Below are 11544 nucleotides of genomic sequence, written 5' to 3' on the forward strand. Positions count from 1 at the left end.
TGAATGTTTCCTATGGGCAGAGCATCATGCTAGCTGCTTCATATGCCATTGGCTTGTCTTTCCTAGTAATAACACTATGAGGTGCAAATTATGTGGTCCTTTGAGTCTAATTGCTAGGGTCTGTAATGAGCTCTAGCCCTTACTTACCATGTGACCTTGAACAAATTACTTAATCTGTCTGTGCCTCGGTTTCCTTACCTATAATAGCACATACATCATAAAGTAAGCACTTGTAAAGTGCTTTTAAAAAGTGTCTGACACATAGTAAGCATTCAATATATGCCAGCTAGTATTTTTCATAATAGTAGCCATGGGTCCTGCCCCAGTGCAGCTAAACATCGGTGGACAAAAACCCATTATACTGACTGGTCTTATAAATTTCATGTTGAAAGTCTCAAGTGGACACTCGAGAGTCCCAGGAAGCCTATCGTATTTCCCTTTCATGTTCACTTTTAGACTCCCCCAAACAACTATTTTCTACCTATCCTCATATCTTGTACACCAAGGCTATTCTCACCCTCAGCTGATGACCTTGCCTCATTATTGAGGAAACAAGCAAGTAACTAGGAGCTTTTTTCATCTCTCCTCCACCATACTTGCTGGCCACCTGTTTTCTGCTCTCTGCCTTTTGCTAAGGGAGGAAGTTCCCATTCCCACCAAATGGTAGCTGTTCCAATTATACACCTGGATCTCATGCCCTCTCGTCTTTTCAAAGACTTGGCTCCAGTCTTTGCTAAATCATCAAATTCTCCCTTCCTACTGGATCACTGCCATTAGCATCCAAACAGGCAACCTTAAAATATTCCTACCTTGAGTCTACACCCCCTCCAGTTAACATCCTATTCCCTGCTTCCCACTGTCTAAGTAGAATGAGGAAAAACATCTCATCCCAATAAGACCTCTATTTCTACTCTACCCTTGAGTCTGCCTTTGTCAAGGTCACCTCCGTGCCACCACCAAATGCATTGGTGGCCTCTCTCCTCTCTTTACTTCTCAGTGAGATTTAATGCATCTTGTCTGAGTGGCTGTGACACCGCACTCTCCCGCTTTCACTTCTCCCTCACTTGCCTTCTCTGATTGACCTTTAAATGTAGAAGTGCCCACCCGAGAGTACCATCTTAGCTGTCTTCTGTTCTCTGTGTTTTTAACTTAAAAAATTTATCCAGACCCACCATATTAAATTCACCTATATAAAACTTGAAAAGAGATAGCCTCAGCCCTGGTCTTTCCTGAAACTCCAGACTCAGAACCTACTCCTGACTTACCATTTCCATGTGGATATATGTTAGGCACCTCAAACCGCCCTGGCAGTAATTTCGATACCCCCCAAACATGTTTCTTTTCCATTTTTTTTTTCTTAGTAAGTAGCATGACTTTCACCTACTTGGTCCTGTCAGAAGCCTTAGGGCCTCTGATAAGGAGACTTTGATGCTTCTTTTCCTTCCCTAACCTTAAAAATATGTTTCACCTCAGTTTGTTACCCTCTGTGTGGATATTTCTCACCAGCAAGAGCCCCATCATTTCTCACCTGGCTGAAATATGTCTCCTAACTTATTATCCTGATCCCATCTCCCATGTCTACAATCCATTAGCCACACAGCAGCTAGAGACATTACTTAAAAATATAAATCAGATCGTACCACTTCTCTCCCTTAAATCCATCGATAGTTTCCTTTCTCATTGTAATTAAATCCAAATTTCTCACCCTGTCTAACAAAGCACAACATAACATAGTGTCTTTGAGAAAAATGGTCATGAAGCTTTTTTTTTTTTTTTTATTCCAAGCATTCTCCATTACCTTTCCAGCAAATTTGCTTTTTTAACCTAAGTTAGCCAGAGTCTAATCTAGCCGCTTACAGTTGAAGGGCTGTCATTAGAGAGCCTAAGGAAATTATTCCATTTAATGTCAGGCTCTTTGTAGGAAGACATTTGGGATCTGGATAAATCATGGACATATCAACCAGATTGCAAACTCCTTCCATCCAAAACCAATAGGTTGTGTGTGTGTGTGTGTGTGTGTGTGTGTGTGAAGTGTAATGAGAAATGCATACGCACACACAGAACTAGTGATAGTGGTGCTTAGCAAGAACTTGTGGAGTTGCTTTAAATTTAACTTATAATTTCTTGTGGGTTTTTTTTTAATGTTTATTTATTTGTGATAGTGAGAGAGACAGAACACAAGCAGGGGAGGGGCAGAGAGAGAGGGAGACACAGAATCCAAAGTGGGCTCCAGGCTCTGAGCTGTCAGCACAGAGCCCGACATGGGGCTTGAACTTGTGAACCATGAGATCACGACCTGAGCCAATGTCGGCCACTTAACTGACTGAGCCACCCAGGTGCCCCTTCACCTGTAATTTGTCTATGAAATCTGCCTGCTCCAGAGTCTCAGAGACAAAGCAAAGCATTCCTCTCTGGTCCTGGAAGGGAAAAGAACTGGAAAAGTAAAAGCCTTTGCTGTGAGACTGTTATGAAGGAATCAATGAAGACAAAAGTGCTAGAAAGGCACTCTCAAATGCCATACTTGGCCCTGCTTCTGGAAGCTTTAATCTCTACAGGTAAGTTTGGGAAGGGGCTTTAGGAAGCAAAAATAGCAGTTTTCCACCGTATTTATTTGTTTTTGTTTAACCAACACGTAAGTATGGCTAACTGGGTTCAAGGCGCTATTCTATTTGCTTCCTAATCACCAAGTCAGACAATCTACGGTCTCCTGGCTAGCCTACCTCCGCAAGATGAATGTGTTTCAAAGACCAAAATCAACGTGAGCACAGAATTTTTGAACCTGTAATTCCAGTGTGGCATGTATGGAATCGCTGAAAAAGTTAAAAATCGTTGAAACTTAAGTTATAGTGCCAAGGGTTGACGTACCATTTAATCTTCCCGGTGATGGTCGGTCTTGCTTCAGGAAAACATGACGAATGATTTACAAAGAAAAATAAATAAATAATAACTGTGAGCAAGAGGAGAGTTTGTCTATTGGGCAGCCCCCTCACCCTGAAAGATGTTATTAGGAAGGAAAAAACTTTTTTCCACCCTCTAATCTTCTGGCTGGTCTAAGAATTAAACTGACATCAGATGAATAGAAGAGAATCACATTTAGTTACACAGGTACAGGGAATCTACATAAACACGAGAGATTTCAAAGATAGGTAAAATAAGGTATATTTGTCATTTTAGACTAAGGAGAAGAGGGTAGGGATCCCAGGCTTCAAAGACAGAGAAGGCAATTCATGGGAAGAATGGAAAGAGTAAACAAATATTGGCTGAGCCATTCAGAAACATAGGACTTTTTATCAGACAGGCTTTGCTAGGTTCCTCCCTGTCTCCCATACCTCGTTCATATTATACCTAGTCATCTATGGTGATGTCTCTTTCCCCAGGTCCTCTATCTAAATTCTTTTAGGTAAATAGGGGCCAGGCAAGCACAAAAACTTCTAAGTCTTCCATGTCTTAAAAATAATCAGCCTGAAATAATCCACATGCCAAAGAGACACATTTTGGAGTGGCAAATTTTGCTCCCCTCTAATGTCCTCCCACCTAAGTTTATGAAGGCAGATCTCCAGACTTTCTCCAAATAAAGTTTAAAGTATGTTATTTCAGCAGGTCACAACACAGCAATGCCTGTCCTCCCACATTCTGTGGAGGTATGCACAAAATGTGTTACATTTGCATCTGGTATGTATTTATATGTGTCAATGCCTATCAATGCTTACGTTAACTGTGACAAAAACATAAATGTGATCCTCTTGTAGGTTTTTTTTTCTTCAACAAATGCCTCCCATAGTGAAATTCCAAGTTGAAGAATCATTTGAAGCTGTACTAAAGAGGGATCACCTAAGCTTTTGTAAAATCCACTGTCATTAGGGGCACAATGGACAAGACTCACTCAGGCTGGGAAGAAGCTAATGGGGAGAAGCTCCTTATAGACCAATCCTGTATACTCAAAAAATCATTGGAGGACTTTCTAGAAGACACCAATACTCAGGCTCTACTTGGACCAGTTAAATCAGAATCTCTGGGATTGTACCTGGCCATTAGCTTTTCTAAAAGGTTCCCAGCTGATGCTGATACACACCCAGAATTCAGAAAGCAAACATTATTACCAACTGGGTATGAGGTCCACTAACATCTCCAAATAAGATGACCAGCCCTTTGTGTTTATTGGATGCTACACAGTTGTTACCCCTTCCATATAACCCTACATTCCTCGCTGTCTTTATTCTGAGACAACTTTCTAATTTCATAGTAATTATATACACAACCCACCAAACCTAGTTTCAAAGTAATTCAGGAATTAAGTCCTCATTTATAAAGCTTCTTAGAACTGTAAAGAGGCCACTGAGGTCCAAGACTGGATCCCAGAACCACAGAGAGATGCCCTAGCTCTCCTGGAGGGGTAGTTCACCAAGACACCAGGGGCAGCATCACTAGAGGAATAGTCTAAACCATTGCCAAGATAGGAAATAGAGCCAAGTCAAGAGATCAATGCCAAGAATGCTCACTTGAGGAGAAAATGCAACCAATCGTTTCCACTTACCAAAGACTTCTTGAGTACCTATTGTGTTCCAAGTATTGGACCAGGCATTGCAGGTACAATCCCACTCTCTGAGATCTGAGAGTTTAGGGAAGATATGTCATCACATAATTTCAAAATTACATGGAAAGTTATGAGCAGAGTGAGAAAGGACATTTGTCCCAAAGTGGCGTATTTGAGAAGATTTCTAGAACGTATAACCTTATCCGAGTCTTGAGAAGTAAACGTTAGTGAAGCAAGTTAGGAATGCCTGGGAAGTGGGCAAAGAAAGGGCAACGGCACAAGTTATGGTACCGTAGAGGTATGTGTGGAGGGCGGTGTCGGGTGGATTATAAACTGTCTGGTATGACCAAAGATTAGAATGTTAGGCAGGAAAGAGCAAGGTCAGATTCATATGGTAGGGTGGCTGCAGTGTGGAGAATGTGTTTGAGAGTAGAGCTGGGGTAGAGAATACGGCCGGAGGAGGGTGAGCAGAGCATGACGGCGATGATCTAGGCGAGAGACGGTAGGACCAGCACCAGAGCAGTGGCAGTAGAGGTGGATATGGATGGGCAGAGAGTAAAATCAGCAGGACTTCAGGACTGATGGGATGTGTGGGATGAGGAAGAGAGAGACTAGACTATCAATAAGGAAAGTCAGACACCGTGAGAATGTTACCCTCAGGACGTGGAGTTTGAAATAGGTGGGGACAGGCAATTTAAGATGAAGACCATGAGCCACATGAGGATTTGGGGTGCTTTTTAATAGGGTGCTTTTAATAGGGTGCCAGCTGTGTAGTTCAGGTAGGGCACAGCCTTGAGCTGTTAAATCAGATTGGACACCTGCAGAAAGTGCGGCAGAGAGATCTTGCCTGTCTTCTTTACTTTCATTCTGTAGTTTACTCATCACATTGACAGTTGGGATTAGTACTTTCCTAATTCAATTGTTTTTGTAAATCCCCGTTCATCTGATGATTGATTACAGGTGTCTATAAACAGAAATGACAGCGTAGCTTGGCCTCCCTTCTCTCCTTCCCTCAGCAAACCAGAGGCCTGGAAAGTCTTGAGGCTGCCTCGGGAACAGTAACACACTCTAAATGAGGAGCTGAAGGAAGGTGGAACATTTAAATTAACCTTCAGTGGAAACCCCAACCCACTTGTTATGGTCATTCTTGGCACAAAAGGCCTCTCGTGCTGGCTAAAATCCAGAAACATGAAAATGGTAAAATAACAGGACAGAAAGTTGGCATGGACCCTGTGGTGATTTCCCTGTCCCACTGACTCCCCTGCCTTGGAATTCTGTCTAGACTTGGCTTCAAGGCACATTCTTTCAGCCTTTGGTAGGCAGAGGTGTCCGGCTTTTGCAATGTGTACATGATTTAAAAGAACTAAGAACAGGCTCTCAGCAAACCACTGCTTTCTAAAGGTCAAATCTCACTGCTCCAAGTGTTACCGGGAAACCCAAATATATTCCAGATCGCTCAGCCCACAGGTGCAGAAGCTGAATGCTGCAAATTCCATGTGTAGACTTGCGGGGTCCTTACTCTGAGTCTCCAGATGCACAGGGAATGTTTTATGTACAGGAAGACAGAGGCTACACAGGGACAGCTGGGTTTTGGAGAAAAAAGTATGGACATGTAGTTAATTCTACCACAAATCCCCATATTGAAGCCACCAACATAGCAGAGAGAAAGGAAGCATCCAGGGGGATTTCATCCACATATTCATCCCAAAACTTTTGAGTGCTTACTATATGTCAAATATTTTCCAATGATATTTTCCTGCCTGTGACAAAATTGTACACACTGGAGAAATATGTTTCTTGCCACTCGGAAATCACTGTGCGATTCAGGGAGTTACAACATTGGCATACCATTTGCCCCTGATTTGTGATATCACCAGGAAAGTGATTTAATGGCTTTCCTTTTATCTAACTATCCTAGTCACTTTTCCTAAACGCCTTGGAGAGAAACATACCCTGAGAAGTGGATTTTACAAAGGAATCAACCTGACTGAAGGAAGTTAAGAAATGTTTAACTTGAAATGCAATTGTTGGGCCCTCCTGTATCCAATGCGTATACTGCCAGGAGGCTGTTGCCGTGGAGAGCGATAGGTTTTCAAATTCTCCACAAATAGAAATACAAAAAAAATTTATCTGATGATGATTGTAGTGATGATGATTAGAATAGGCTAATAAAAATAGTGAGAGAGGTAAGTAGAATGAGAGAAAAAAAGCACAAGAGTAATCTAAAACTATAATGTGAAGGAAGAGTTCAGGGACATTGATACACCAGGGCATCACTCTTTCAGAGATATTTATTGAGCACCTATTATTTTCAGACCGTGCTAGGTGCTGAGCATATAATAATAGTAAGCAAAGAAATGACACTTCCATGAAACTTCCATTATAGTGATGGAAGAGAGAAAACTGAAATATATATATATATATATATGTATATGTGTATATGAGAAGACTGAAATATATATATATACATATATGTGTATATGTGTATATGTATATATGTGTATATATATACATGTGTGTATATATATATATATACGTATATGTGTATATGTATATATGTGTGTATATATATATATATATATATATATATATATACATATATGTGTATAGAGAGAGAGAGAGAGAGAGCACAGAATCCAGTGGCTAAATGGACTGGTGTAGCCTTCACTTTGAGTGTCCTCAGTCTCATTACCTATCAGAATCGTACTGTTGATTATCAGAATCATCTTCTGATTATTGGACCATGTGGACTAAGACACAAGAAGAGTTTATGATCAGTCTGTCTTCTGTGACTTCCTCTGGCCAGGGTCCAGCTCTCTTGGTCTGTGTGCCAGGTGGTTTCTGAGTTATTCTTGCTTCTTCCAAAAACATCAAAAAACCAATCCAAAGCATGTGCTCCAATCTCTTCAGAATAAGGGCCTAAGACTTGTTAATTCAGATCAAGGAGTTAGAAAAGAATATTAAGGAGCTGGCAGGCTCCAGTAACTCTTTGTTAGAGGAGAGGTATGGATACTTTTCTCTGTTCTTTTCCCTTCTTACACTGGATTTTTGGGGTATTGCCATTCTAGTAGCAACCATATGGAGGGAACTGACTCCATCCTCTTACTCAAATGCGCTTTATTAAAGCAATAAGAGCTCGTTAGCTTCAAGTTAAATACACCCTGTGCACCTCTGGGGGGCCATCTAGTCCACCCTTTGGAGTCTTGCTTTGGCTGGCTCTGTTCTGACCAGCATCCTGACCTTGGGGGCAAGGCTGACCAACCATGTGAAACAGCATGGTACATGACAGATTTCCTGAGTGGCTTGTGCTTTCTATCTGATTTTCCCCTTCCTTAGGTGTATTTAGGTTCCACCTAATTTGTTTTTAAAGTCTTAGACATAATTTTACAGTTGGGTAATTGGGTAGCTAAGCTGCCTTTGAACTCTTGCCCCAATAATACTTCACAAGTGTATAATGTTTCGTTTGTTTTTCAAAGTTATTCCATCCTTTTTCTCACTTGTTCCTCATGAGAGGGCTGTTAGAAAGCTTGTACTATTTGATAACCTCCACAGACGCAAAATATGAGTCTCAGGGACTCAGGGAGGTTGGGTAGCTTGTCCAAGAACCTGAGCTGGTAACTTCAGAGCTCTAAGTGATATGAAGTTCTTTGGAGTCTGAAGACTGCTCTTCAATTACATCTCAAATGTGCAGAACCCTGGGATTGGATTCTGGCCACATGTAAAATTCTTGCCAATGGGAAACAAGTCCCCTTCTTACCTGCCTTCTACCCAAAAAGTAATTTGATCTTCCCAGACTCAACGAAGGAAACTGCAGATGATGCTGTTTCCTGTGCAATGAGATGTGAACATCCAACAATGGTGAGAATGGTGACATTGAGAACCTTTCATTTCCTACCTTCCCTCCCTAGGAACCCTCCACCCAGGCCTTGGCCATGATTCCACCAGTGCTTTCTGACTTGTGAGCTCAGCTCCACTTGTAAAGGAGTTTCCAGTTAAGCTACACAGGATAAGCAGAGGTGATGGGGCATTCCCTTCACCTGCCATAATTAAGCCTTTTCCTCTAGGTAGTGAGAAATGGCAGCATGTAGAACACTGAATACATCAAGAAATGACATCCAATGGAGAGTAGAGAGGGCTTCTAGAGAATGAAAGTAAAGTCCATCCTCATTTGTGATCTACAACTTTGCTAGCCAAGTAGTCCACAAACCAGCTGATCAGTATCATTGGGAGGTGGGAGCTAGTTAGAAACATAGAGGCTCAGGCCTCATCCAAGACCTCTCAAATAAGAATCTGCATTTTAACAAGACCCCATGCCCTTACTTTCTAGTCACGTCTCCTCTGTCTTCCTCTCTCTCTCTCTCTCTCTCTCCCCGCTTCTCTGTATTGTTGTGTCTGTCTTCGTCACAACATCCAATTCTCACAACACTCAGGCTCTTGAATACATTCCTTAAATTTTCACAACTTGTAGATAAGGTTTCCCCTCACTTTTCTGGCACTGAAACTGAGGTTTAGAGAGTAATTCATCAAGGGTAAGACTGCCACTAAGTATAGGTGAACCTAGGATTTGAAGTCAGGTTTGGCTCATTGCAATGCCAAATTTCTTCCCTTTATAACCAGAAATACTCTATACAAATCCTCTGTGGCCCACTTTTTCCAGATGAAGGCTTTTCAGAACAAGGGAAAGGCAATGCTTACCCATCTCAAAGGCTCAGAGAAGGGACACTTCCTTGGGCAGTTCAGGGCTCCCCTGTGTGGTCACAAAACGGATGCGAGAACTTCAGGCTTCACAAATTCAAACATCATCCAGAAGAGAGCAAGTCTCTTCTGATACATTTACTTGTCCTGGCATCTGTTATCAGTCCTTGGCTCATATTGTTTCACTCCCATTCTTGTACTGATCACAGGGGCTGAAGGTGGAAACACTGACTGTTAAACCAACTTGGGTGTACTCCTGGAGCTGTGAGTGGGGTCTTTCCACACAATCACATGGCTAAACAGGAGGAAGTGAATATCTTCCCCCACCCCCTGCACCCCACCCCAAACCAGCCAGGATATAATAGGTGAAATGAGAATATACAGAGAAGGGGAAACCAAAAAACCTTTACACCTCTACAATAGTTAAGGCTGTTCTAAAAATATATTTATGGACAAGATCATACATTAACTGGAAAAAAGTCAAGTCACAAAAAAATTTTTTTAGCATCTCCTATGTCTTTTCAAAAAACTATTTCTCTATAAAATAGGTACCTAAAATAATGCTAAAAAGAATAAGCTATGGCAGATTTTTATTCTTGATGTTTTTCTCAATATTTTAGGGTTTTTTTCCTCTACAACAAACATATATTGTGGACTACATATTTTTATTTATTTATTTATTTATTTATTTATCTATTTATTTATTTAGAAGGCATGTGCATGTGCACTTGAGTGGAGGAGGGGAAGTGGGAGAGGAAGAAAGAATGTTAAGCAGGCTCCTTGCCCAGCATGGAGCTGGACTTGGGGCTCAGTCTCACAACCGTGAGATCATGACCTGAGCTGAAATCAAGAGTTGAATGCTTAACCAACTGAGCCACCCAGGCACCCCTTGGACTACATATTTAAAACATTTTTAAGCATATACTTCTTTTCTTTAGCATCATTATTATCCTCAATGTCAATATTCAGATTTTAAGACCTATACAGTTCTATAGCATTATTTAAGATGAACTTTGTTGAAACACCTCCTGTTGGTATTATCTCTGTAGCTATGGCATTCTATAAGAGATCCCTTCTAGAAAAGCAAATCTTCCCTAAGAAAAAGTAATCCAGAACCTGGTAGCACTAAAAAAGGAGAATCTTCTCAAGGCCGGGGGGGGGGGCATGAGATAATAAGCGCACCTTCTTTTCCCTGGAAGTTGCCCTCACCATAAGGTCTTTTCCCCACACCCACCATTCTGTGGCCTTTAACACTTCTGCACACATTTAAAATGATGGGGGGGTGGGAAGGAGTGGAGGGTGGGTGAGGGGTATTGAGGAGGGCACCTGTTGGGATGAGCACTGGGTGTTTTATGGAAACCAATCTGACAATAAATTTCATATTAAAAAAAATAAAAATAATAAAAATAAATAAAAATAAAAAATAGTACAAACAGCTTTAGATGTGTATCAGCAGAAGACTAGTAAATTAATTATAATATATGTAGGCAACACAAAACTAAAGACCTATTAAATGAATTAAAAAAAATAAAAATGAAATGAAATAAAATAAAATAAAATAAAATAAAATAAAATAAAATAAAATAAAATAAACATCTTCACCTTGTTACCTCTTTGCCAAGTTGAAAAACGTTGGATTTTTTATGAATAAAATAGAAGAATTTACTAATGAAGGAGGAATTACAAAAAGTTAATAAATTTAAAGTACAATGATTCTATTATATATGCCATGCTCTTTGAGGAATATTGATGGGAGCTCACGCAAATGAAACCATCTAGAAACAAGGCTGCATCCTGCCTCCTCGATGCATCCCAGCTTTCTCCAAGATTTATTTTCTCTTTTTTAAATTGAACTATAATTGACATATAATATTTGTTTCATATGTATTACATAGTGATTCAATAGCTGTACGCATTGCAGACTGGTCACCACAATAAATCTAGTAACCAACTGTCATCATGCAAAGTTAGTACAATATTATTGACTGTAATCCCTATGATGTACATTATATCCCTATGACTTACTTATTTTATAAACGGAAGTTTGTGCTTCTTGATCCCCTTCACCCATTTTGCACCCCCAAACTCCCTCCTTTCTGGAAATCACCACTCTGTTCTCTCTAAATATGAGTCTGGGTTGTGGTTTGGTTTTTTGGGTTTTTTTTTTTTTTTTTATTCCATTTGTAAGTGAAATCATGTGATATTTGTCTTTCTCTGACTTCTTTCACTTAGCATAATACCCTCAAGCTTAATCCATGTTGTTACAAATGGCAAGATTTCATTTTTCTAAATCTTTCTTTTTAAATTACAGCTGA

Source organism: Panthera tigris, chromosome A2, assembly GCF_018350195.1.
Source record: "Panthera tigris isolate Pti1 chromosome A2, P.tigris_Pti1_mat1.1, whole genome shotgun sequence".
In the NCBI taxonomy this organism is placed as follows: Eukaryota; Metazoa; Chordata; class Mammalia; order Carnivora; family Felidae; genus Panthera; species Panthera tigris.